Source organism: Neolamprologus multifasciatus, chromosome 6 (assembly GCF_963576455.1).
Source record: "Neolamprologus multifasciatus chromosome 6, fNeoMul1.2, whole genome shotgun sequence".
NCBI classification, from domain to species: domain Eukaryota; kingdom Metazoa; phylum Chordata; class Actinopteri; order Cichliformes; family Cichlidae; genus Neolamprologus; species Neolamprologus multifasciatus.
Genome location: NC_140444.1, coordinates 34,465,599 through 34,493,523, shown reverse-complemented (window position 1 = coordinate 34,493,523; position 27,925 = coordinate 34,465,599). Strand labels below are relative to the sequence as shown.

At 40.8% G+C, this 27,925-nt stretch overlaps 1 protein-coding gene and 1 long non-coding RNA gene across 13 annotated transcripts in view; both read left to right on the top strand.

Annotated features, from left to right (window-relative positions):
* Positions 1-27,925, top strand: part of cacna1ab (calcium channel, voltage-dependent, P/Q type, alpha 1A subunit, b) — a 159,281-nt gene that overhangs the window by 12,605 nt on the left and 118,751 nt on the right. The window lies entirely within an intron of this gene.
* On the top strand, positions 16-27,892 carry LOC146517469 (uncharacterized). The gene is made up of 2 exons (XR_014874783.1): positions 16-15,293; positions 17,508-27,892. It is a non-coding gene; the product is annotated as an uncharacterized LOC146517469 (long non-coding RNA).

Sequence of the window (27,925 nt, the reverse complement as noted above, 5' to 3'; positions counted from 1 at the left end):
TATATATATATATATATATATATATATATATATATATATATCGTTCAGTATTAAGCCTTGCTTGTTCCATATTCAGTTTTTCAGCAAAACTTGTTTTATTAATAAGAAAAGATTGATTCTCATATCTGGAGGAAGATTTGTTTTTCAATAAATATTAATGTTAGCCCGCGACATTGCTCCAGTTTTGAATTTTGGCCCACTGTGTATTTGAGTTTGACACCCCTGGTTTAGTGTGTCAAGTCCGCGTTTCTTAGTCTGTGTCCTTGCATTTGTAAGTTCCTGTTTTATTGTGAAGGTCTGCGTCTTATGTGAGTGTTTTCAGTTTGCCTCCCTTGTCTCGTCACGTTAATCACTCCCAGCTGTGTCCCCCACCTGTGTGTAATCTCCCTGTGTTCTCTGAGTGTATTTAAGTCGTGTCTTCTGTCATAGTAGTTGCTGGTTCATCTGCGTTTCTCCCTCCGTCGTCCTGTGTGGTTTTTTCCCTATGTTTTCTTCGTCTCCCTGCATCTCGGTTTCTTATCTCAAGGTTTCAGGTTTGTTTTCCTTAGTTATTCCCAGTTTAGGTTTTCTTAGTTTTAAGCTCACCCTCGCCATCTCTGTTTGTATTTACATTGTTAAATAAACTCACTTGCACCAGAGCTGCCGCATTTTGGGTCCTAATATAGTCTCACACGGCTTGCCCCGGCAACCCATGACACAAATACATGCACATTCAACTTATGTTGTTGAGACCTTAGCATCTCTACGTACTCTTTGACATGATACCAGTTTGCCATATGAGTATGCACAAGAAAGGGGCAAGATTTTGGGTCCCTGAAGCTTTCTTAGTTCTGTTTGTAGTTCTGTTTGATTGCATTCAGATAACCAGTAAAGAAGGATAGCATTTTATGACTATTTAGCTATTTATTTTTTTCCTTATTTATCCCCATTCATAAACCTTGACAGGCAGTTGGAGGCAGAATTGGCCCAGAGGCTAAGTAAACACACGGGCTGATGGCTTCCCAAAGATCTTCTCTGCCTGAGAGGTTGACACGTTTACATTGCTACTGTGTTATTATACAGAAATAAACAGGAAGTCTGTAATAGGGGTGGGTTTTTATAATCGATTTATGGATTAAAATCGATTCTGGCTTGGATAACGTAAAATCGATTCATTAAAATCTTGAATCGATTTTTTTAATATAAATTTATTTTGCCCGAAATGCCAGAATCTCTGGTGAAATCTCACAAAATTTCAACAACCACCAAACAGCTAAGACAGTAAATGAGAACAGGAACACGGATTCTGCACAAAGACGTAAACGCACGACCCGCGGATCAGAATCAGTGAGATGTCGCCTTTCTCACGGTTGGGGCTGAAAGCCGACAGCTCGCTGATTCTGATCTGTCGGCGGGTCGAGCTTTGTGTTCACGCCCTTTATGCGCTGATTCTAAAGCTGTTAGTTTGATGTCTCTCCAAACAATATTGACCGAACAGCAGCAAAAGAGGATCCAAACTATGCGTCACATAAACATCGTCATGTATTCACTCTTACTTTTACTGTTTTGCTTCAACCACGATGCACAGCTCTCTCTCCCCCTCTCTCTCTCTGTACGGTTTTCTTCATTATTCGCTTGCTTGTTATGCACAAGACTACCGTTGTTTACAGCGCTGTCGGTCGACGTTTTTTTTTTTTTTTCGTTTTATATACTTCTGAAACGAAAACCTAATTTCTGCCGTTCAATACTGAACAAATTTAAACTTTTTAAAATTATGCAAAATGCAAAACGCTGTGTCTCTAATAAAACCGCTGTAACTTCAGAGGTAACGTTCATATGTTGATTAATGGTTTTCTTTCGTTTTTGATGTACTGCAGAATATTTTTATAAAATCCCAGAACAGGAAAATCACCTTCATGTTTTTCTGTGTTTTATCTTCAGCTACTTTGACACAAAGGCATCTGCTGTGACGCTCACACCTTTGATAAAGTCTTGCGAGTGTCAGCTTCCTTTTTATAGATACAAAAATATGTAAATGTACTGATCTGAATTATAATATTTCTGACTGTCAAAATTTCCCAGATTCAAATCGAAGTGAATTGAATCGAATCGAATTAAATCGAATCGTGGATCGAATCGATTCGGGACCTTGTGAATCGGAATTGAATCGATTCTAGAAATCAGTGACGATACCCAGCCCTAGTCTGTAACATGTACACTATTTGGCTGAAATCATTTTGGTTAAACACTTACACGTGCAGAAATAAAGATGATCTACACACACACACACACACACACACACACACACACACACACACACACACACACACACACACACACACACTGATGCATCAGCTTGTGGTTTGGCTTCATCTTTCTGGCATGGACCAAGCAGATCTGTTCAGATCAGTCACGGGTGATGGAGGCTCGCATGGCTGTGTATGTGTGTGTGTGTGTATGCGCGTGTATGGGTGGGGGCAGGTGATACTGTAGCACCTGTTCAGCAGGATCACTTACCTCAGGGGGCTTTGCTGCATCCCACCACACACACACACAGTCACAGTCAGTGCAGCCCAGTGGTTGGCAGAAAAAAAGCACCATTTGGGACATTCACGCTCCAGTGTGCAATCTCTCTTTCACTGTCTGCCTTTCTCTCCCTTGTTTGCCATAACACTGCCTGGTGACATAATGGCACATTTGATAATGCTGACACTATTACATTACAATAAAAAAACAAGGTACCAAAAAGGAAATATGCTTGAACAACAAAGGTAAAAAAAAAAAAAGGGTGCGTCTTTTAAGATACATGCAAAAATGAAGCTAAAAAAAGAGAAGCTTTTACTCTTGATACCATATATAGTGCAGCCCTCCATGCAAGTTCATCTTTACTAGATACAGCATCCTGACAGACAAGCACCATAGTAATAGATGTTTTGACAGAACTCTACTCAAGATATGTGATCCTCACAGTCAATTCTCTCGGAGTGTGAGTGTGTGTCTGTCTGGATCTCACTGTGGTGAAATGTGATGCCCCTGCTGTCCTCTCCTCAACTCTGAGTGTGGGCTCTCTCTCATCTATTTGTGCGTGTGTGTGTGTGTTTGATATCTGTTGCATGTCATGGACAGATGTGCACTTTAAGTCAAGATATAGAAACTAAACAAAATGCAAAAAGCGAAAGAGAGACACTCAATCACTGAGTAGCCTGTAGAGTGGGACAGTGGGCCAGTGGGCTAGAGATAAAGAGAGGGGGTTGTGTGAAGTAGGAGGAAAATGGTGAAGAGAGGAAAGAAACCAATTGAATGAGGGGAAAGAAGTGCATACAGTGATGGGTGAGAGAAGAGGAAACAACAGCAAGTGCAGAAAAGCAGTGACAGAAATGTGGACAAAAGGAGAAGAAAGAGTTTAGTGAAGACAAATATTACTGAGTAACACACTGACCTCACTGGAAAAACAACAGCTGTGGGTTTTTCAGAGGTGTTTTATATGCACTGCTTAAAAAATGAAGAGAACACTTAAATTGCACATCAGATCCCGATGAATGAAATGTTCAAGTTGAAAATTTTTACTGACATCATTGTGTAATTTTCTGAGAACAAAATCATGTAACGTTGGTCTGTTGGAAACCGTAATCATCAACTCTTTTATGGGCAGATTGAAAATCCCACCCAAAAAATCTTAGATGATTACAATGTCACTGAAAGCAGACATCTCAGCTGTGCATCTGTGTCTTTGAGAACAGCTGCTGTTCAGACCACCGTTCTATGGGGGGCATCCAATCAGAGAAAGATTGGTGTAAAGGAAGGAAGAAGAGAGGTAAAAATGGTTGTTACACAAACTGGATAAACACAGTAGATGCACCAAGGTCCAGTATAAGATAAATAAACATTATTACAATTGTAAATCAAAATAAAATGCACAAAAGTTGTGTAATGTCACTCATTTTATTTTGGCTTTTTGCCATTAATGAAGAGTAGAATGAGAGGAAAGTATGTAGAGTGAGTGATGGATCAGATGCAGTAAATAGTCTGGGTCAAAATCGAACCCAGGTATCTGCAGTTAGTCACAGCTGTTAATGTAATCAAGACCTAAACCTTTAAGCACCAAAACTATTGGTTAGGCTTAGGAAATAATAAATAGTTTTGCCTTTAAATATCTCAATAGCTGATGTAAAATATCTTTTTAGAAAGTACTTTGATGCCTAAACTTAACCAAACAGCAACTCATGTGAACCAAGGCCTCCATGTTGAAAGTCCCGTGCTTGATTTGAGCCACAGTGTCTCCATCTCCAGGGCTGTCTCTTTAAACTACAGTGATTGTAAATGTGAAAACACTTGTCTGTTGTTCTGGAATCGACAGGCAATCAAACTATCATGTAGGTGTGAGAATGTGCTGAACAACTGATATGATGCATTATTAGCTGAAAAACACAGAAATCGACACGATTAATTGGAATCAATCAGATTGTTGCTGTAGTGACGGCTCAGTCCTTTCATGATCCTGTTGGAGTTAAAAAGTCCACTTGCTGTTTCAGCCTGGTCTCTACAAATATCTGACAAAAGCAATAAGCCGCAGCTTGTATTAAGATCATTAATCAAAACCATTTCAGCTTTTCATCAAGCAACTTGGCTACAACTTCTATGATCTACTGCTGGCAACTCTTGTCATTTACCACCAGTGAAAATGATGGTTGAGAAAAAAAACTGCATGAAGAGAGGCTGAGAGAGGCAGAAAAAGAGAAGACAAAACAGAGGTAGACAAAAAAGATAAGTGAAGGTGGAAGGTAGGTGGCGAGTGGCAAAAAGACGAAGAAAGGGCGAGAGAAAATAGAAAGGGACAGAAATCTGGAGAAAGAAGGACAATTGGGGAGCTATAGTGTTTCCCCCCATGTTGAGTCACTGATCTACATTCAATCTGCACTATGTGAATTATTGATTGGCCTTTAGCCAGCCGGCGTGCGTGTGTGTTTGTGTGCGTGAGCGAGAGAAGGATGTGTTTGCTGAAAAGCACAGTGGTGTTTTCTTTTTTTGCGTTTTTATTCTACTGATGCAGAACGGGGGACAGGTAGAAGAGGGACAGTGGAGCAGACTGATGGACACACCCGTGCTTGTTCCCACCCCATCTCATTCATCCAACACAGAAAACATATACACACATACGCACACCGACAGATGCGTAGAACAAACCAAGGAGGCAGCACTGATATATAAATACGAAGCGAGGCGCTCGCGTTGAGGGAGACTGGGACTCTTTAAGCCAACCCTCTACATGCTGTCTTCTCAGGGCAGATGAACCCGATATATCCTCGGTCTAACAAGAGTGGTTTCAGTTTTGACATTTTCTGAATGTTTGGATTCAGCATTTCTTTAGTACACCTGCACAATGTCTGAACTTGCACATCAGGAAATAGATGTTATTACTAGGCAGTGGGTGGCGTTTCTATATTTGTAGGCTGTTTCATCTCCCGCTCTGTAGTCTGCATCTCAGGTGTCCAAATGATGTCTTAGTCATCTTCTGAAAAATCCATTATTCATTTGTTTATGGGAGGCGGTTAAAATTGGCAGTTCGTTGTTGATTTGGGTAAAGTGATTACCCTGCGTTAGTGAGAAGCAGCTTGGTGGACTGTGATACGTATAGCACAGAGAGAGAGAGAGAGAGAGATGTAAAGAAGATGGTGTGGAGGAACTGTAAAGTGAAATAGAACATGATGTCCCTGAAAGGTTTTTCATCTGCTCCATGCACAAAACCTGAGAGAAATCAATTTCCACGGCAGAAAAGGGTCACGTGGAGGGCATGTAAATCCAAATAGGGAGTAGTTGAATACTTCAGTGTTAAGGCAAAGTTTGTTGGAGCCTAGGGAAAAGAATTTTTGATAATATTGTTGCTTCATATTTGTATTTTTTTCTGTTTAGTTTGTTCAAGCAGTCAGACAGACTGGTATTACTGGACTGTATTATGAGTTTTGAGTCCTGCCATATTACTTTTTTAAAAATATAAAGTATTGAAGAAGAAATTTCTTCACTTCAACTGTGAGCAATAATGTTGCAGAGTGGAAGTACACAAAGTACAGGATAACATAAAGATACAGAGCGAGGTCGTGAAGTTAAGTGCGCACTGCTGACTTTTTATCTGCAGAGTCAAACCATTAACATCTGAATACAAACTGTGTGCCGGTGTTCTGACAAACCGTCGTACTTTAGCAAATCATCCTACCCGTATTACAATTTGATGGTGACTTCTGACTAACCCTAACCATAACAAATATTTACAATGGGTTAAAAAAAACGAAGCAAATTTGGGTTTTGTGTTGTGTGCATGCGCAACGTATGCGCAGAAACAACGGGTAGGATGGTTTGTGAGGTAGGATGGACTCCCAGAACACCGGGAGCTTGGTAACATGGGTTTCCATTGCAAAGCAGCTCCTGTAAGTGTAATGTAAAAATTCCCAGGTATTTCTATCAATACAGTGTATATATAAATTAAGTTTCTCATAAGCAGAAGAGGATGGATGGATGGATGGAGTTATGTCTCATTGTGTGTTATGAGCTTGTTTGTAAGAGTCTGGTTGTTGCTGGTTACTAGTATGGCGATTAATGTTGCCTCGTTCAGATTTGAAGGGATCACTTGTTCTAGACATCTTTTTTAAAAGAAGCTTTTCACCCTTCTTTCTTTGGACAAACATTCATTATTATGGATGCTTGTGCACAACTTTACAATTGTTTTATTTATGCCATTATAAACCAGCTAAATGAACCATATTGTTTTCTAATGAGTCATTTTTATGTCTGAAACATGATAGTAAGTCTAAGATGGTAATGTGACCTATAGAAAATAATAAATAAGAACATTTTTGAGCAGTTCTCTTGTTTGCCTTCAGAGTTGTGATCACTTATTGTTTCTTCCTGTCTATTGAGACGGCACACTGAATTGAGAAGTAAGCAGTTTATTTACTTTTGGCTTCAGGAGATTGTAATGGCATCTTTCAGCTGTCATTTCTGGAATTTTCTAGAATATTTTTTGTGTGTAAAGACCAATAATGAAAAAAACTCAAAAGCATTCCACAAATGCAATATGGGCTCATGTTGTAAAAGAAGACCATCCCTCCCTCCATTCCTGCCAGTCTGCTGCTAATAGTTATTTTGCCAAATTAATGAATGGTGGTGTCAGGAAATGATCACCTTAATGATTCTAATTATTGTAATTGCGCTGCAATTGAACATTATTCGAGGTTTCAGATAGATAATGGGACGAATGGTGTGCTGTGAGTTTGATATGTGAGGGCTGTGTGGGGACAGAACTACAGAGTGAGGATATTACATAAAACGAAAAAGCACTGCCAAAGCTCTCAGCTGCTTCTCTTCCTCTTACTCCATCTCCTTTTCCTCTCCAGTCCTTCCTGGCCGGTCTCCCCTCCTCCCTCTTCCTCCTCTATCTCTTCCTCCACTTACACCCCTCACGGCTCTCCTCTGTTTTGCTCTCCTCATGTCCCTCCTCCACCACACCCCTCCAACCCCCTTCCATTTTCTCTCTGGCTGCTGTCAACTGCAGTGTGGAGAGCAGATTGGAGCAGTGAGAGACAGTGAGGGATAGAGAGAGAGACACGGAAGAAGATATGCAGAGAGAAAGTGAGGAATGCGCAGTAAAGGGTGTGTGTCTGTGTGTGTCTGTGTGTGCTTTAAGAAAAAATAAATAAAAAGTAAAAAGGGAATGAAGGAGTAGTGACGGGCTCATCGTGTTTGATCTGAGCTGGTTTCCACCCTCCTGCAGCCCAGGGCACCTCTCCCCAGAAACAGGGCCAAATGTAGGCAAATGTGTGCATGTGTGTGTAGCCTATAGGTCACGTGGGCAAGTGTGTGTATGTATGTATGTATGTATGTATGTATGTATGTATGTATGTATGTATGTATGTATCTATCTATCTATCTATCTATCTATCTATCTATCTATCTATCTATCTATCTATCTATCTATCTAAGGTTATCAATGCTGTGTTAGTTTTACATTGGATGTAACAGGACACAAACATTCCAATGATTCTCGATGATCCGTCTTGGGTATCATCAAGATGTTTTTTTGTGGCAAATGAGAAGCGAGTCATTGTTTGTTTTTGGCCAGCAGCGGTTTTTTGCCTTGGAATTCTATCACGGATGCCATTTTTGTCTAGTGTCTTTCTTACTGTTGAATTATGAACACTGACCAGTTCGCTCCTGGGAATTCACCACTGTTCCAAATCAATAATGTGTCTCAAAGTGGTTCACTGGAGTTCCAAAGCCTTAGAAATGTCTTTGTAGCATCTCCACACTGATGGATGTCAGTAACTTTGTTTTTCAGCTGTTCTTGAGGTTTTTTAGATTTCTCGATTCAACACGTCTTGCAGTAATGAGGTCTGGGTGTGGTTAGGGAAATTGAACTTGGCTTTCCAACTCAGGTTGCTTTGTGCTTTGCATAAGTGTGCAGTCGTCGGAATTAGTACGTCCAAAGCTGAGGCCGTGGTTTTCAGGCAGAATGAGTTTCTGATTCAACTGTAGGATGGAGGAAAAGTAAGGGATATCTGCTGATACATTTTTTGAGCGTCTGCACTGATGGAGACATTTTGCTGGTCTGCTGTGGTGAAGAGAAAACTGAGCATTGAGAGAGCTGAGAATAAGATCGCATTTTCAAGTGGCGTAAATGAGCTTTCTCTGAAGGGAGTCTGAGCTCTCCCTTAGAGATAGGGTGGGAAGTGCGGTCACTTGGGAATAGCTCATAGTAGAGTCACTGCTCCTTTGTAAGGAGCCAGATGACATGGTTCAGGCCTAGGACAAGTAGGTAAGGTCAATGAAACGAATCCAACTAGAAGGAGGCTCCAGTGCAGACCCAGGACACACGGGTCTGCACTGGAGCCTGCTTTAGAGCTCTTTGGAAGAGCTAGGAAGAGGGAGGCAAGGGCATCTATGCTAAAGTGCTGCCTCCAGAAGCAGAAAACAGACAGTTCCTTCATCACATGAATGCAATTCGAAATATTCCTTTAATGGTCATCAGAATCTTTCACTGAAATAGTTTTTTTGTTTTGTTTTTTCATCGCCAAGTGACCCTTAGATTAGATCACTAAAATAGGAAGAATCTTGGTTTAAGGGTTTAAATCAAATTCACATTACATTTTTTTTATTTGTCACGACCATGCACAGTACGACATGTGGTGAAATGCTTATTGCTGTGCAATGCCGACCATTAAATCACAGTAAGAATTGACAGTAAGATTTACAGATTACTACAGAATTTACAGATTTTAACTTTACAGTAAAAAGAACGTGCAAATAACAAATCATGAAAGAAATTATAAGAAGTGTGCAAGTAGTGTGCAAATAAACAAAATGCGTGTGATGTGTGTGAGAGAGCCCAGTCCTACACCTGGTTCAGGGCCCGAATAGCCTGGGGGAAGAAGCTCCTCCTCATCCTCTCTGTTTTGGCCTTAAGGGAGTGGAAGCGCTTCCCAGACCTCAACAGTGAGAAGAGTCCATTGTTGGGATGGGAGAGGTCCATCATAATCTTCCTGGCTTTGGTCTTGCACCGCTTGGTGTAGATGGACAGCAGGTCAGGAAGCTCTGATTGAATGATGTATTTGGCTGAGCGCACCACACTTTGCAGATCTCGTCTGTCCTGCTTGGTGGTGTTCCCAAACCAGGTGCAGACGTTTCCCACCAGGACGCTCTCGATGGTGCAGGAGTAGAAGTTCTTAAGTCTCTAAGTCTTCTGAGGAAGAAGAGACGCTGGTGGTCTTTCTTAACCAGGGTGTTAATGTGACAGGACCATGACAGGTCCTGAGTGATGTGGACATCCAAGTACCGGAAACTGTCCACTCTCTCCACTGGCGTACCAGTGATGATCAGGGCTCATAATTCCTCCGGCACTGATTGAAGTCAATCTGTGAGGAAGTTGAAGATCCACTGACACAGTGATGAGCTGAGTCCTAGATCCTTCAACTTGGTGAAAAGCTTAGAGGGAATTATTGTGTGGAATGCTGAACTGTAGTCCACGAACAGCATCCTAACATAATTCCCTCTGCCAGTGTCCAGGTGACTCAGGGATTTGTGGAGCAGGTGAGCTGTGGCATCGTCTGTGGAACGATTAGTCCGATATGCAAACTAAAGTGGGTCAATGGTGGCAGGAAGTGAAGAAGTGATGTGATCTCTTATCAGTGTCTCAAAAAGGCTCCATAAAAGTTTTGAAGAAAACAGTAACTCCTGATGTTTTACTGCAAAAACAATAAAAGTGAGGAAAAATCTCTCCATTAACGTTTTCACATTGATCTTTAAAATGTGGAGAAAACAAACGTAAAGGTTATGTCATTACAGTAGGTGTTAGCATTTGTGAAATCAAAACATAGTGCCAGGCAGTGAAGCAGGCTGGCACACTGCAACATCAGCAGGTCTGCCCATCAGACTGACAACCAATCTGCCACATTAGTGTGTCATTTGGCCAAGCCAGGGGGACTGGCCCTGTCATTCTGAGAGGGTGGTCCCTGGGTTCAGCATGGCTGTCAATCAGCAGGCCCCGAGGCAAAGATGCTGAGGAGGATGAGTGGATAACAGAGAGGAGAGTCACACTGTGTCAAAAGGGGACAAATGAATAGGTGACATGATGCTTTCTTTAAGTAGTGAGGGAGGATTTAATGGCCTCTGAGTGTTTTGGAAGCGTATAACGGTTTGCCAATATAGTGAGTGATTTGTGATTAGTTTGTGTTTTCTTTCCACAACGAACCTCAACTGTAAAACCTGAAATTCAAATATAATTTTTATGGGTTTTAAAGAATGAACCTGTAAATTGTAGTCTTTCTGAGTTAGGTTAGCTTGTTTTCATTGTTTGTGTGGCCCAGGATGGAGGGAACTTGGAAGGAAAAGAACTGAAGAAGCAGCAGCATGGTAGCCGCACCCCTCTGACAGAGGCTAATAACCTCTGAGGTCGCTCTGGGGCAAAAGAGGTCAAACAAACTGACCTTGTCTTTATTAGCTACAGCACTTCAATGTAACAACTCACTCTGCCTCTTCTCTTTTCTGTGGATTTTCTGCTCAAACTGTTACCATTACAGGACATTTAAAAAAATGAAATAACAGAAAAATTAAATCTAACTGTATTTAATATCTGATTACTGTGGGCTAAAATAATATGACAAACTTAATTTTTGTTTTTAGAGAACTGAGTTTAATTCTTCATACTGTGTGACTGAAACTCTGTCACAATGTTCTTTGTAAAGGATTGTAGTTACTTTAATTGAACTGGTGGGCTGGATTGTCTCATCAGTGTCTGCACACAAAGTCACTTATCTCAGTCTATCAGCAGGCCTGCTACATTAGCTGAGGTCACAACGTCAATACCAGCCTCAGATCCGCAGGTCAAAGGTCATCTGTTTGAAACGGGGAGGATGAGACATCGATGTCATTAAGTCTTCCAGGGTACTCTCCAGCCACAAAGCTGTGGAGCGCTGGTACGGTGGAAGGGACGGAGAGGGAAGAAGACTGGTAGTGAAAGTAACTGAAGGTATTTATATTCATTTGCCTTTGAATTAAAAGAGCAGTGATGCATTTCTAATAAATTTACTGAAGCTGTTTCGGGAGAAAGTGCATAACATTTTGCAACACTTGAATCAGGTTACACATAACTGGAATGTAACGTTTCATCATGCACCCTGGCCCTAAATTGATTTTTCCAGACCAGAGCTATCCTATTTTTGGTTATGACGCTTAAACCCGCTTCTCTTTTACCAAGTGACATTTGTGAAAATTATAAGCAATCAGATGCAGATTTTTATAGAGACCAGTGTCTCTCCAGAAACATCCCAGAGTGCCCTTGTATGGCATTATTATTATTATTATTATTATTAGACATCATTCTTTAAGTTATATAAACTAAAATGTTTCTGCAGATTGGTGGGGAAAAACGACTTTTTTCATTCTATTACAGTGAAGAGATTATGTGTTAGGAAAAGGTGGAAAAGAGACAGAGAGGAGAGGACATAATTATAATTACAGCCTTTAATCCTCTGGATACACACATACACACACTCCTATACCCACACTGGGCAAGCTTTTAATTAACTATTTGGCGACAGGGGACTCTGGTATTGGGCTAATTATTTGAACCACACATCCCTGCACTTGTCTTCTCCTCTAAAATGCTTCCAGAGAGGCAGACAGGTATTTTATTTTTTTTTTACTCTGAGCTCACCTGGTAATTGAAAGGTTTTGTGTGTAGATCAGTATGCCCTGAAATCCCTTGAAGCTGAAGTCAAAATCATCGGGGACAACGAGCGAGCTAAAGTTAGGCTTCTTTTCTGCTGCAGACTTATCCACAGTGTAATAAGGATTTAGTGTAAAAGGAGGACAAGGAGGCAGAATAACCGGCTCTCGTCTCCTTATTAAAGGTTTTAAAGGCTCCCCGACTTTATCTGTGGACACAATTCAGCTCAGTTTTAACACAGTCATATTCTAAGAGGGATTGTGTTTGCTGCTGGAGTTTACAGCGGAAACACAATGTGAAACGTGGTAGAACACAATGAACACTAGATAAACAGACAATCCCGGGCAAAATGTTCAGTGTTACTGCCTTCACTCATCTATTATCTGTTACTATCTTTTTCATTAAATATTTTGACAAAATTGTGTGGAAACATGAAAATATGCAACTTCCTGAATAATAAATAGTATTAGTCTGCAAATGTGTTTTTAATAGCTGGGTTAATATACCAAGCTTGTGCTGTATTTTGTTAGTCCTGTGTATCAGTGTTTCCAGACCTTCTTTTAATAGCCTAGATTTGTGCTTTCTTTTTTGAGCCCTACTTGTTTTTTTTCCTTTTTCTTTTTAGTTCACTAACCAATGTGATTTAATAGAATGTCTACTGAATCAAATGCACGCCACTTGCTTACAGTTTTATGCATTAATATTATATACAGACAATTAAGCCATATACAGATGGCCGTTTAAACCTTTGTTAGTAAAAGACTAAAGCTGTGTTAAATGATTTTTGAAACAAACTCTCAGAAACACCTCTGTCGCATGCCTTTCTGTTTACACATTGTATCCTTTCTAAGCGTTAATTGTCAGGGTTAATTATGTTGTTTGGTATGTTTTTTGCTCTCAGACACATCTATAAATGTGCTGTTGCTCAGTTAAACACTACTGCAATACACTAAATAAACAAATAAATAACATATCTTCTGACACTGCGCATCCATACAGAGCCGTACTGTGTTTGAAAAGGTAAAAACCTGTGACTGAACTCTTTGTGTACCAAGTAATGTAACCATTGAATGTATAAACACACTGGCTTCTTAAATATTGCTGTGATAGGGTTCCAGTGTAACATTCATATTGATTTGCTTTGCACGCTCACTGTAACTTCACTACATCTCTGTAGCATTTATACCAGCACTTGATGTGTGCTTTAGCTGGAAATTTACACCATAGCTACATCAAACCCACAACCCCCCACCCCCCCGGAAACCAACACCGTAACCTGTGGCATAACCTGACATGCACCTCTGAGGAAATATGACTACACGACAGCTTGACGCAGTCCGCAGCTATTGTAATTGACCTGTTAAGTGCCAGCGATTCCAGCGACAGAATAATCATCATCATCTCAGTAAAAGGAATGATAATAATAGCGTCAATATAGGGATTCACAAATGTCAGCAAATTCCTGGAGGTAGATTGCTGAGTGTATTTGAGGTATAAGTATGTGAGGAAATGTTCACAGGAGTGGAAAAGCTTGAAAGACAAATATTTTTGTTCCCAAACCAAACTATACGCAAATAAAATGATGGGGAAAAAAGATTCCATCACACCTCCTCACAAACCACAAGGAGGTGTTTGGTTCAGCACTGTGTAACTGTTAATAAACTATTTCAACTAGAGCCAGCAAGCAATCGCCTGCAACTGCTTACCAATCAGTCTGGGAATATACATTTTCCCCTAGCGACAAGTGGTTGCCAGGGAACCGGATGCAGACCGATCTCTAGGATTGTGTGACTCGGGCCTTACATGTTGCTAGGCAAAGGCCTTGAAGACATTCAGTTGCGCAATAAATATAATAAATTAAAAATGACATCCCGTACTTCTTTTACATAAAAAAGTGTAAATGTGTCACATTAACGCTTTACTATGCTGTGGATTTGATGTTTTGTGAGATGACAGGGGCTAACTAGCTGGAAGTAATGTTCACACCACATCTCATCTCAGTTACACGAATGCCTCTTTGGACTGTTCACTGGTGGTGGTCAGCTGACCTTAAAAGCACTGTTAGAAAGTAATCTGACTAGAATAAGAATTCATCACGTTTGTGTGACGATTGCGTGATGTTAGATCAAGAACAAATGTGATTCCAGTCTAGTAAGCATCAAATATCTGTGTCCATCAGTGTATGTGGATAAGTGTCTGTGGGAGGATTTGTTACACGTCTGACTGTGAGTGTGCATAAATGTGTCTGTGTAGGTGTGTGTATGCATATGTGTGTGCGTGTGCATTAGCGTGTCTCCATGCATGTGTGTGTGTTTGCCAGTGGAAGCGGCAGTCAGGTGGATGCAGTCTGTTTCTAAATCAAATCTCTATGTGATTCACTGGGTTGATGAGTCACCACAGCAGCACGAGCTCAACCAGCCTTGTCTTCCAGTACATCCCCCCAACCGCACACACAGTTAGTGCTCTGTGTATCCTGTTCTATGTTTGTTCCCAGCTGTACATTTCTTCATATGTACTCGCTTGTGCGTCTGGTTGAGTGTACACCTCTATGTGTGTGTAACTGTGCTAAATAATGAGATAGTGCTCTATTCTGCGGATGCAATTTGGTGACTAATGTAGAAGCTGCTGATGTCATGTGTTTGCTTCTCCTCATTTCCTGGACATTCATGATTTATCAGCCAATCACCTTGGGCACACAAAGACAGACGCAAAGACATATGCATGTGTGCACTCATTATCCATACACCAGTCAAATGGTGCTGGTGGTAAAATGTACTGGACATAAGCTGATGATGTGATGCTGCAAGTTGCTTTTATTCAACGAACCATGAGTAATAAGGAAGGGCAGAAAGTGGAGTGGTGTGTGGAGAAGTGGGATAGTGTGTGGTTCGAGGATGCAGTGTACAAGAGCGACTGAGAAGGTGTGAAATTAAACTAGTAACAGTAGTAGTTGTACTACTGGAGCCGTGCAGTAGCATGCAGCCTCTGTATCAGCAGACAGCCGAGCTAAATGCATCAATCAGAGTATAATATATACATGGAACCTCCAGTAAGCAGTTTACACATGGAGCTTTCTTGAATGTGCATCAAAAGTAAGCGTGTAATGGAAGAATTTTCAGGGATGTACACTTCGTTATTTTCCCTACTCATGACTACTTGGATAAATAAAGTTTTAATAAAATTCAAAAAATGTAAAAAACAAACAAAAAGGAATTCAGAGCAACCACCACAGTGAAAAGAAGATTGTCATTTCCTTCCACTGCGATTAGAGTTTGGCAGCATCGTTCTGTAGAGGTGGGGAGGCCCTAGCATAGAACCAGGCAGGCATCAGAGGCAGATGATATGATTTTGCAGCAAGAAAGCAGAAGCTGGGTTGCAAAGAGGGTTGCAGGGGAACAGCACCGTTCCAGTTAGATGATTAGAAGATATCAGTTGAACCTTCCTTTACCACCTCTACAGATATCAGTTGAACCTTCAACTGATATACAGTGGGGCAAAAAAGTATTTAGTCAGCCACCGATTGTGCAACTTCCCCCACTTAAAATGATGACAGAGGTCAGTAATTTGCACCAGAGGTACACTTCAACTGTGAGAGACAGAATGTGAAAAAAAAATCCATGAATTCACATGGTAGGATTTGTAAAGAATTTATTCGTAAATCAGGGTGGAAAATAAGTATTTGGTCAATAACAAAAATACAACTCAATACTTTGTAACATAACCTTTGTTGGCAATAACAGAGGTCAAACGTTTACTATAGGTCTTTACCAGGTTTGCACACACAATAGCTGGTATTTTGGCCCATTCCTCCATGCAGATCTTCTCAAGAGCAGTGATGTTTTGGGGCTGTCGCCGAGCAACACGGACTTTCAACTCCCGCCACAGATTTTCTATGGGGTTGAGGTCTGGAGACTGGCTAGGCCACTCCAGGACTTTCAAATGCTTCTTACGGAGCCACTCCTTTGTTGCCCGGGCGGTGTGTTTTGGATCATTGTCATGTTGGAAGACCCAGCCTCGTTTCATCTTCAAAGTTCTCACTGATGGAAGGAGGTTTTGGCTCAAAATCTCACGATACTTGGCCCCATTCATTCTGTCCTTAACACGGATCAGTCGTCCTGTCCTCTTGGCAGAAAAACAGCCCCATAGCATGATGTTTCCACCCCCATGCTTCACAGTAGGTATGGTGTTCTTGGGATGCAACTCAGTATTCTTCTTCCTCCAAACACGACGAGTTGAGTTTATACCAAAAAGTTCTACTTTGGTTTCATCTGACCACATGACATTCTCCCAATCCTCTGCTGTATCATCCATGTGCTCTCTGGCAAACTTCAGACGGGCCTGGACATGCACTGGCTTCAGCAGCGGAACACGTCTGGCACTGCGGGATTTGATTCCCTGCCGTTGTAGTGTGTAACTGATGGTGACCTTTGTTACTTTGGTCCCAGCTCTCTGCAGGTCATTCACCAGGTCCCCCCGTGTGGTTCTGGGATCTTTGCTCACCGTTCTCATGATCATTTTGACCCCACGGGATGAGATCTTGCGTGGAGCCCCAGATCGAGGGAGATTATCAGTGGTCTTGTATGTCTTCCATTTTCTGATGATTGCTCCCACAGTTGATTTTTTCACACCAAGCTGCTTGCCTATTGTAGATTCACTCTTCCCAGTCTGGTGCAGGTCTACAATTCTTTTCCTGGTGTCCTTCGAAAGCTCTTTGGTCTTGGCCATGGCGGAGTTTGGAGTCTGACTGGTTGAGGCTGTGGACAGGTGTCTTTTATACAGATGATGAGGTCAAACAGGTGCCATTCATACAGGTAACGAGTGGGGGACAGAAAAGCTTCTTACAGAAGACGTTACAGGTCTGTGAGAGCCAGGGATTTTCCTTGTTTGAGGTGACCAAATACTTATTTTCCACCCTGATTTACGAATAAATTCTTTACAAATCCTACCATGTGAATTCATGGATTTTTTTTTCACATTCTGTCTCTCACAGTTGAAGTGTACCTCTGGTGCAAATTACTGACCTCTGTCATCATTTTAAGTGGGGGAACTTGCACAATCGGTGGCTGACTAAATACTTTTTTGCCCCACTGTAGGCTGGCTTCAAGATCAGCTCATCTTCTGGGATTGTGGCTCGGTTTAACTTCATAGCCTGCTTGAGCTGACGCTATGCTCGATTTGTTGCACTGTTTCATTTTTATTCTGCAGTGTAGTCATTCAAGACCATGATCTCTGTAGTGCACATAATATGGAGAAAAATAGATGTGCAAAGTAAAAAACGCGTTTGTAATTGTGTGTAGCTCTTATGGGAAGTTAGTCTGAGGAGTAATAGCCATTACGCTGCCTGTGTAGACACTTTCTGTAAGACACCCTAGAACAGATATATAGAATTTAAAATGGTTTCTAATGTTCAACTTTCATTTATATTACTGCTAACCATTTTCTAAGATTATCAAGGAAACATTTTAGTTGCTACAAAGGTTTCTTGAGACTTTTTAACAAATATCTCACCAAAAAGCACTTGATATTGAATGACTCTGAAAAGGCATTTTTATTTATTTATTTATAAATGAATTATTCCTACTGTATAATCTTTGTGAAGGTTATCACACTACAGCTAAAATATATACACATTAGGGAAAGGGAATTAGGAAAACATCAGGGAAAGACTGTTGGAAGTACACAAGGAAGCATGTTAGACACTTGTACATGATGGGACACAAGCCAATCTCAGCTGTTAAAGGAGACTTAAGCTGCCATTATACCCGCCGCACCGTCATAACACAGATCCAGCCTTTATAGCTGTCGTTAAGGTGCAAGAAGCCGCTGCAGTTTTCTTCTAAATGATAGCTGTTGCCACTAATATACGCACTGATAAAGAGAAGAAATAAAAACTGGAAACTAAGACTTTGTCGAGCATATTTTTGCAAAGTTCTTTCCACAAACTGAAGTTTTCAAACAGTTGTAACATCTCCCTCTGTGTGTTGGTATATCTCGGAGCTTCTGTGCAGGATTATTAAAACTTCGGTAAAAACCGACACGATCGTGCACTTGTGTCCTCGACCCAGCTGCTACAGCCACGGCACAACGCGCCAAGTTAAATTAAGAGGTGCACGACCGGCCGAAGCACCACAAAGATTGTGTCTCGGCACACAATGATGTGATGTGAAAAAGGTCGTGAGACACCCACAACACAAGTAATGCGGCAAGCATAAAAATGCCCTTATGTGGCCATCCAACAGCAGAAATTTAAAATCTGGCATTGGGTAGAATGGATTCCTTTCTTTTGTCAGATTGACTGTATCTTGAAAGTAATTAAGCCTTGCTGGGGCTGATGTTGTAAGAGAAAGTGGCATCCACCACACCATGGTGTATGAAAAGATAAGTGGCATGTTCATTAAGCAAGCATGTCATATGTGGATCACATTTTAAGCCTTCATATCTTTTCAATTATACATCTTTTAATTGCCAGTTCGGCACAAATTATGGGCTGTTAAACTAGCCGTGAAGATCAGAGAGTAGTTGGGTTTTTTTAAACTGATGACAGCAGACATGATCATTTTTTTAGAGACCGCCAGCTTGGCTACAAATGACACCGTGGTGGTTTTTCCATGTATTTCTGCCCTCGTAGAGAACATCATATTCTGTAGTATTTATATAAAATCTTACAGCAGGTATGAGTGCATATTTATGTCTGTATGTGAGTGTCCACAGGTGAGGAGCAAGTTACAGTGAAGGAGGGGCTGTTGAATGATTTGTGGCGAAGGTGAATGTTGTGTATTTGTGTGAGGCTGTAAGTGTGTGTGAGAAAGAGAAGACAGACTAGTCGCTCATCGCTTCTCCTGACAGGTTTATGACTGCTGAGCTTGCAAGACGCTCTTTACACATCAGATCTGTATGTGTGTGCGCATGAGTACTTTATGTGCCTCTGTGTGTGTGTGTGTGTGTGTTTCACTGGCTTTGACCCTGCCCAGTCTACCTGTAGGTCTGATGGAGGACAAAAGCTCAATTTTAATCTATATTTTACATGATTCGTGAAAGGAGGCAGTAGTTAGCTAACTGTTTTACAATCTCAGGAAGGTGGTGGATGCACAATAGATTTTCTCCACTTGCTCTTATAAACACTTGGAGATTTATTTTATGACAAGCTGGTATAGCCTATATATTAATAATCTATCATAAGCTATACTAGCATCATGTGTTCTTTCACTTTCTGTACCATTGTAGGTCTTCCTGTTACATTCTTTTCAATGCCTGAAACACTCATAGCACTTAAAGCAACAAAGGCTGAACAAACCTATCTATAATGTGCCGTTATATTATGCTCAAATTCTTGCTAACCTTACAGAGAACCAGCAAATAAAGATCTTTTGCATCTCTGGCATGGGTCTGGACACTACTCCCCGTGAAATATATAATCCTGTAACAATGTATGCAGTGCCTGCCCTTTTAAACAACCACATATATTTCATGTTTGAGCATGCACTCTATTGTTGGTACTGACTGCGCTTCAACTGGCCGGCAATGGAGCTTTGTTAGTGTGCACATTCATCACTTGAAAGGTTTATGAAGCAGCATTGCCAGGATTGTTATGTCAAGAATATGGAATGGTCATGTGATCAAAAGATCAGTATTTCTGCAGTGTTCACTTTGTATGCAAAATTGGTACCAAGTGCTTCATTGTGTGATGCAGAGGCCTCCTGACCAAGTACACCAGTTGAGAATGTATTGTTTCCCACACATAGATATTTAGTGCTCTGACATATCGCAACCTTTGGTATCAATCTGATACCAAGTAAATACAGGACCAGTATTGCAATGCCAGTACTTAACTGGCACCTGCTTTTCTTTTAAAGGCAACTTATGCTGGGGAGAGCAGTGTGTCATGACTTATGACAGCGGTCCCCAACCTTTTTTGCGCCACGGACCGGTTTATGCCCGACAATATTTTCACGGACCGGCCTTTAAGGTGTTGCGGATAAATACAACAAAAAAAACTAGTACCGGTACCGAAAAAAAGAAAAATTTATTCATAACACACGTGAAAAGACCCAGGAAAACCGAGTAAACGATAAAAACGATAACAAAATAACACTGAAAACCGATAAAAACCCTGAAAACTATACATTTCACACCTGAGCCTCAACTCTCGCGACTCACGGACCGGTACCGGTCTGAGGCCCGGGGGTTGGGGACCGCTGACTTATGAGATGAATCATCATCAATGTGAGAATTGTGACCACATTTTAATGACCACTAAATCATGCCTTTTAGCTTTTTGTGTATTTTGAAAGTTTGGGTTTTGTCTCAGAATCACTTTGGGTCAGCGTCTGTTGTGTAAATGTACTATAGGCTATAAATGAAACAGTTAACACATAAAGGACCAGACATTTTTCATGGTGCATATTTGAGGGATATTTTTTCAATGTTGACATCCATTGAAAACAACAATGCAATTGATTTAGCAGTGGATATTCTCCTCACTTCCGTTTTGAAAGTTCAGTTGCTGACATGCGAATGGTTTCCTGTCCCTCCATCTAAGGTTTCCCGTAGATTAGATTAGGTTAGATTGCTGATATCACTGAGCTATAGTGAATCTCTTGTCCTGCGGTTGGATGAACTCCGTCTCCACTGTCTTGGTCTGCATCTGGCGACTGTAATCCTTGTTCTGGTTTGGGAGCTTCTGCTAGCTGTAAGGCCAATGCAAGCAGAACCTCAACCTGCAGCAGGTTGCTGTGAGGCTGAGCTCACCAAGGGAGCAGAGCAGAACAGGGACTCAAGTTACATACATGAGCTCAGGAATTTACTGAATAGTGTAGCTGATTATTGCTCCATTACAAAGTATTAAATGATATTATTTATTTGTGTATGTAAAACAGCATGACTGCTCTTCCTTTAGTGCACAAATGCTCGTGCAAGGGCACATGCACAAGCACTCTCTGCTTAACTAATGCCACAAATGTACTCTATGTCTATGTCTCCATGTCTAAAGTGAGAATGTGTATTTGTCTGACTGCAGAGCTAATGGAGAGGGACAATGAACCTTCTCCAATAGCCTAGCAATAGACAGGAACACCAGCAGTGGCCATGGTAACCACAGCCAGAGATGGCAATGGCTGTATTCATAGCTAACGCAGTGCTGATGCTAATTTCAGTGTGACTTCATCACGTGAATGCCTTTAAGGTGGATATGTTCTGGTCCTTTGGGGTTTTTCTTGCTGCTGAAATATCTGCTGCTGCCATTTAGACAGTCCATTGGTATTTTCTTGCTGGAACCAACAGTTTAGCTGGTGGCTCAGTGAGCATGCTCAGGGCTCTCGCTCTCACACATACACACACGTTTATGCACACATACTGCAGCTGCTTCAGCAGAAGTAAAATGGAGAGGCTACATGTAGCAGTGTGTGTGTGTCTGTCTGCTGACAGTAACCTACTTTTATGGAGCCCACTCACTCAGAATGATAAAAATACTGCAATTCTTCCTCCTTCTCCGTTTTCTTCCTCCTTTCAATCTATCTTTAACTCCATCTCCTCTGTCCTCCTCTCTCCATCCTCCGTCCCATCACTCCTTCCAAGTCTCCTTTTTTCTAATCCCTCTTCTTTTTCCTGTATCACATATTTTATCTCCGTCTTAGTCTAGGTCTTTCAGTCTCTTTGCACATTTCACCCTCATATTTTTCACTTCCCTTTCTCCTTAACTCTAAGGAAAGGAAGCAAAAGATGGAAAGAAAGGAGGCAATGTAGGTAGAAACGCGTCTTCTGGCGCTAGTCATCAAGATTAAAAGGGAAAAGATAGAGACCTTAAATCAGACAGGATGGTGTGAGACTGAGAGGGAGGGAGGATTAAGACAGGATGATGGCGGAGAGATGTGATCCTTTTGGCTAGGGAAAAAAAAGAAAAGGGGTAGGGAGTTATTTTTTTTTAAATTAAACGTAAATGATGGACTCTAGGTTGTTGGTCACTATATGTTGATGCTGAGTCTAAACTACTATTTAACACTGATGAAAGGAAGTTAGATTGTAGCTAAAATTTCAGAATAAAATTAAAAGTAGAAAAAACGACGGAATGCTTGGTTGTTGATTTGTAGCTTCTTACGTCTATAAATTGAACCAATACACTAGAACAACGAAACCCTCCAGTCACTCATTTCAGTGTTCTTGTTCCGTTTAAATCCTCACTAGAGCATTGTTAAAACTGCTGTAACCAATGCCAACCAGTGGGTTTTGTGTGCTTCTTAGCTTTTTATTGCACATTGTTGGATTGTTAAAGCTGCATCATAATTTTGGTGGAAATGCTCAAATGGCCTAAAAAATGTTCTTGCTTAGTAGAACAAATGTGCTAAAAAGAAAAGTCACATGAAAGTGTTTTTGTCCTCTGCAGCCGGTAAATTTACGAGCCACTACATTTAATAATTCAGAAGATGACTAGATTGTTAAAATAGAACAGGACTCCAGATGATGGTTGACCTACAAAAGAAGCCGCTCAAGCAAACACACCTGCCAACGTTACAATCGTCAAAGAAAGTCGGACTGCTTCTTCCGAGTCTCGTATTGCAAATTGTTTTGTTTTGTTTTGTTTTTTAAAAAAAAGATCAACTGATTTAGCTTTTAAAATTAGCTTTGAAAAGTTTTTTTCTTGATTTTCATCGGTCAATACATTTGTTTTCTTTTATTAAATCATTGGCCGCTTTCGTTTAATTCCCATGGCAATAATTAAAATCAAATCTACTCTGATCTAATCTAGCGTAATCTAATGTAGTTTCTGTTTCTGTTTGTGAGTAAACTAAACAGAGATTAAGATCATATTTGAGTGTGCGCTGTTGTGACATTTTGTCATTTTAAAGTGGGTGTTTTCAACCAGAAGCCCAGCTAAAGCAACAGTCAGAGCTGGTTCAGCAGTTGTGTGTGCTATAAGATCTCTATGCGTGTGTGTGTGTGCCACAGTTGTCGCTCCCTGGAGAGGAGACTCTTTCCTTCAGTTGCATCATGGGAGATGCTGCAAGTGTAACTGTGTGTTTGTTTGTGAATGTGGTCTGTGTGAATAATGTGTGTGTTTATGCTTGTGTGCGTGTGACATTTTATTTGTGTGTGTGGTTCACATTCTGTGTGGTTCACATTCTGTGTGGAAACGGTGGGTACAATGGCTCCGCTCGGGCCAGAAAGAAACGAGAGAGTGACGGGCAGCAGACGTCGTCTGTGAGCGTGTGCGAGAGGCTGCAGAGAGCGAGAATCTATGCAGTTCTCATTACCAGCCTGCAAAGTGGCACAGCATATATTCTGCAAAAAAAAAAATCCAAAACGGCACACACACACAAACAAACACACACACAGACACACACACAAGCTTTTTCCACAAATCAAAAAGAGCTAGGGTCAGGCGAGAGAGAGAGAGAGAGACGCACCCTTTTATCTTTCACATGTCTATATATAGCGATTCATGGTGGAGAAGAGTGGAGCAGCATGGGAGGGAGGGGACGTTGAGGTAGAGGAGGAGAGGATGGAGAGAAGGCAAGATGGCTGAATTAGAGTGGAGCATAAGGAAAGAAATAGAGTGATTTTTCTTTCGTGTGTGTGTGATTTAAAAGAGGAAAAGGAGGAGAATGCTTTCAACCTGCTGGTACCATCAACAGAGACAAGGAAAAGTCAGGTGGGGGGACAGACACATGAGGAAAGTGAGAGGCCTGCCGGTAAAACTGGACTTCAGTGGAAAATCTGCAGGGTAGAGCGAACCAAATAAATAAATCATAGTAAGGCAGGCAGGGAGCTGAGGTCACTATTGTAGTGGCAGACTGGATGATCACCACAAACATACCACAGCTCCCCCCATCACCACCATGTCTCTGTGGTATTTTAATATTTTTGATTTAGCTTTTGCTAGTGGTGCAACGGATGAGAAAACTCACGGTTCAGATCGGATCACGGTTTTCAAATCATCGGATCAATTTTCGGATCAGCAAAAAAAGACAAAAGACAAGAAAAATTTAACTCGCCATTTATTTATTTAAGTATTTTTTGCCCATTATAAAACATTCAACTCAAGACTCATTCCACACAATTATTTAAAAATAAATTAAGGTGCAATATAGGGCAGTACACGGCTGTGTATCTACCACTCCGCTGTAATGTAATGAGGGGTCATGGTCACGTAGCTTTACGTTGCCCTGGAGGTCCACCCATCTGTAGGTAGGGCAACAGAGGCTGCCTGTGACAGTTCAGCCATAACTTTAGACTTTTCCTGCTCATACATGCTTGGAACGATCTTGTCACTGAAGTGGATGCGAACGGGATAACATAGCATGGCTCAAGCACGTTCATTATATGTTTAAACTCCTTGTTTTGCACATGTCTGTAGCTTTAGCCCGGTCCAATTGGGCAGCAAAGGGCTGCTTAAATGCCACAAACTCCTCTGCTCCTCCACTTGGTCTAATAGTGCTGGCCATGACTATCGCTTGACAGACTGACCACGCACACCATACACATACTTTTCTTTTCTTTTTCAAATCTTCGGATCACGTGCGTGCCGAGAAGTGGGATCGGTTTGGATCATGGATCAACAGTGATCCCTTGGACCACTAGCTTTCCCCATTTAAGATTTTTGGATTGGCTTGTGGTTTTGTGAAATTAGAGCAAAAAGAGGACAGCAATTTCCTTGCAACAAATATAAATTGGTTGCAGCTTTTGGAATTTTGCAACTGATTGCCACAGCAATGACTAGCTCTTCTCCCAGTGGTTGAGTGTTTAACACCCTCAACTTCTGGGAGGCCACTTTTGTGGTAGAAGTCGACCTGTCTCCAATCAATCACAGTCAACTCACATTGACCTCTGTCACAAAGATCGGGACATGTTTGCAAATAGTTTCCGTCTAATTTCTAAACGTAGACATGTTGAAATCAATCTGAGTTGCTCTGCACCAGTGGGCACAATCATGTGCTATGTATCTCTCTTCAATAGGAGACTCAACTCAAATATTCCAACTTGCTGTACTTTGGTTACGCTGTAAAACATAAAAGGTTGCTGAGGATTTTGTCATGTTTCACTGAATCTCTGTTTCAACTCCAGGACTGACTGGACTCTGAATGTAAGTAGCTAATGTGAATTCTTGTTTAATGTGAATTTCTGTGTATGTATACAGCAAAAGTCTCTTCAGAGATGGCTACTGACTGCGAGTGGTTGTAGACGTTGCCCCCATCTCAGTCTCATTTAACAAGCACTTATTTATGTGTTCTGGTGAGACCTACCTCACTTTAAAAGTGTTTTTACAGTGTCCTTTTAGGCTCTTGGATTTATGGGTTCTCTAATTTTCACTTTGCCTCCCTGCAATTCCTCCTGCAAGTTGCATTCAGGTTCACTCCACTTGAAAAATGTGACAAAAGTGCAGAAGAGATTCTTTTAACCTTAAGTGGAGTTAAAAAATTAGAAGATGTGTGTCTTTGCATGAAATTGTTAAATGCTTTTTATAAACTCTAAAGCGTTTTTCAAGGAGGATGGAGAGAGACAAATGAGAGAGAGAGAGAGTGCTTGCGTCACTCCCATAAAGGAACTGACTCTTGCTGAGTTGGGTGCTACACTGTTTCATTTATTTGATAAAGCTTCATTTGGTGTGATTTAAAATCTCCCCCTCATCAGGCTCGGCTCCCCTAAAGCACAGCCTCAGCGCCACGCCAAAATGCCTCATCAGCTGAAAACACACACAGCCTCCCCGCGCGCGCGGGTGTGGGCATGTATGTGTGTCTGTGTGTGTGTACAATGCAAGCTGGTACTCTGGGACATTTTTCACTGGATGACTGAGACGGAGGAATTTAAATAGGTGTGGGCGGTTTTATGGAGGTTTGGGGTCGTGGTGTGTGGACAGATGAAGAATTTTGAGCAGGTTAATAGTTTATTGTCTACATGGACAAATTTACATGCATCCATCACGTAGCTGTGAAGGTTCCTTTTCAAAAGCATAATGCAAGTTTGTGTATGTAAAAAAGTAACTGCGACCAGAATGCATGTATCACCAACTTTTTGTGGAGTCAGCCACCATGACCTACAGTGACAGGGTGTAGCAAATGTCAGGGAAATACGTTTTTTGTTTTTTGAGTGTGAAAAAGAAAAATATCAGCTGATTTATCAGAGTATCACACTTTTAGCCTTCTTATAAATTAAAAGAAAATACAAAAGATGTTTTAATTTGTGTTATTTTTGCCACATGCAGCAAAAATAAAAATAAATAAATAAATGACATTGATAATGCAGTGGTCGAAAAAACTCACAAAATCTGTTTCAAATACAATACATTTGGTATTACAGAGTTAAAAATCCTGTTATTGTCAGCCTTTAAATTAACCAGACTAAATGAACTGGTTAGAGGTCTTTGGATGTAAAACATATACCATAAAATGACTAATGTGATATTTATCTCATTAGGGCCCAGTTGTCAGGTTGAGTGAAGGAATTTAAAACGACTTAAAACTTTGCATTAAATTATAATGTCAATAAAACTGGGAGATACTTTTCCATAATTTAGCAACAATAATCTAAATGTCTCATCAAATTGTCTACAGCGTTTTGTGCACATAAACTTAGACATAGTCATAGGTCATCAGGGTATATTACTGGCTGTACAAGTGTATTTAGAAATGTGTGTTTGGGGGATAGTTACCTTTAAGAAGTTCAACGATTCTTTAGGGGTTAACAATCCGCTCATTCTTATTTTGAAAGACCTGCAGGTGAGATAGTCCAGACCACTTCCTGTCTGATGTTTTCCTACCAGCACACTTACCATGGCTGGGCTGTTGATTTCATGGCCCTTAGCATCGTTAACCTGACACTTACAATTTCTTTCTAACTTTTCACTGAATTTATTTATGACATTGTTATTATATGATTTTTGTTGTAATGTGGCAAAGAGATGGCTATTGTAAACGTCATTGATTACTTCTATGTGATTGTTTTCTGCAAACTTATTTCATATAGTTTTTTATTTTTTATGTAATTTGTTTGTTTGGTAATTGAAGAGACACACTGACGATGATACAACTGCTCAATCTATGGCTCTTTTTTTTTAAATGACTTAAATTATTAATGAACTATCCAAATTGTTGCCTTCTTTCTGCAAATTGACTGCAGTACCTGCCAGTCCTCTTTGTGTCTGTTGTCTAACAGTTTGCTGAGAGCTTGTACTGTACAAAAGTCCAAGCTTCACTGCCTAAGAGTGCTACAGTAGTAGCAGCTTTTGTTATACCCACACTGCAATTGCATTGTGAGTATAGTAAAAGCTCCTACTGTAGTAGCAGTATTAGGGAATAATGCATACTATATTTCAGCAGCAGGACAACATGATATATTCAGATTGTGTAGGTTTAGAAATGCTAAAGAAACCTTTTTTGCAATAACTGTGTGCGTGTGCGTGTGGGTGTGGGTGTGTGGATGTGCACAGTGCACAGGTCAGTGTATTTGGCAGGGTAGAGCTTGTTTGTGGCCATCAGAAAGCCATTTTAATTAACAAGAGAGGAGCACACACACTCATTTTTGCAGTGCTCACCAATAATACCCTTGCCAGAAATTTCAGCTCCTTAATTGCTTCCGATTCGCCTCTTTTTTTCTCAAAAGATGAATAGTGATGTGTCAGACAGAAAGAGGTAAAGTAAGACAAAAACAAGGAATGGTCACATTTGGAGGAGACTAAGGAAAGAAGGAAATGGAAAGAGAAACATTAAGGATAAAATGAAAAACACACAGAAACAGAAAGAA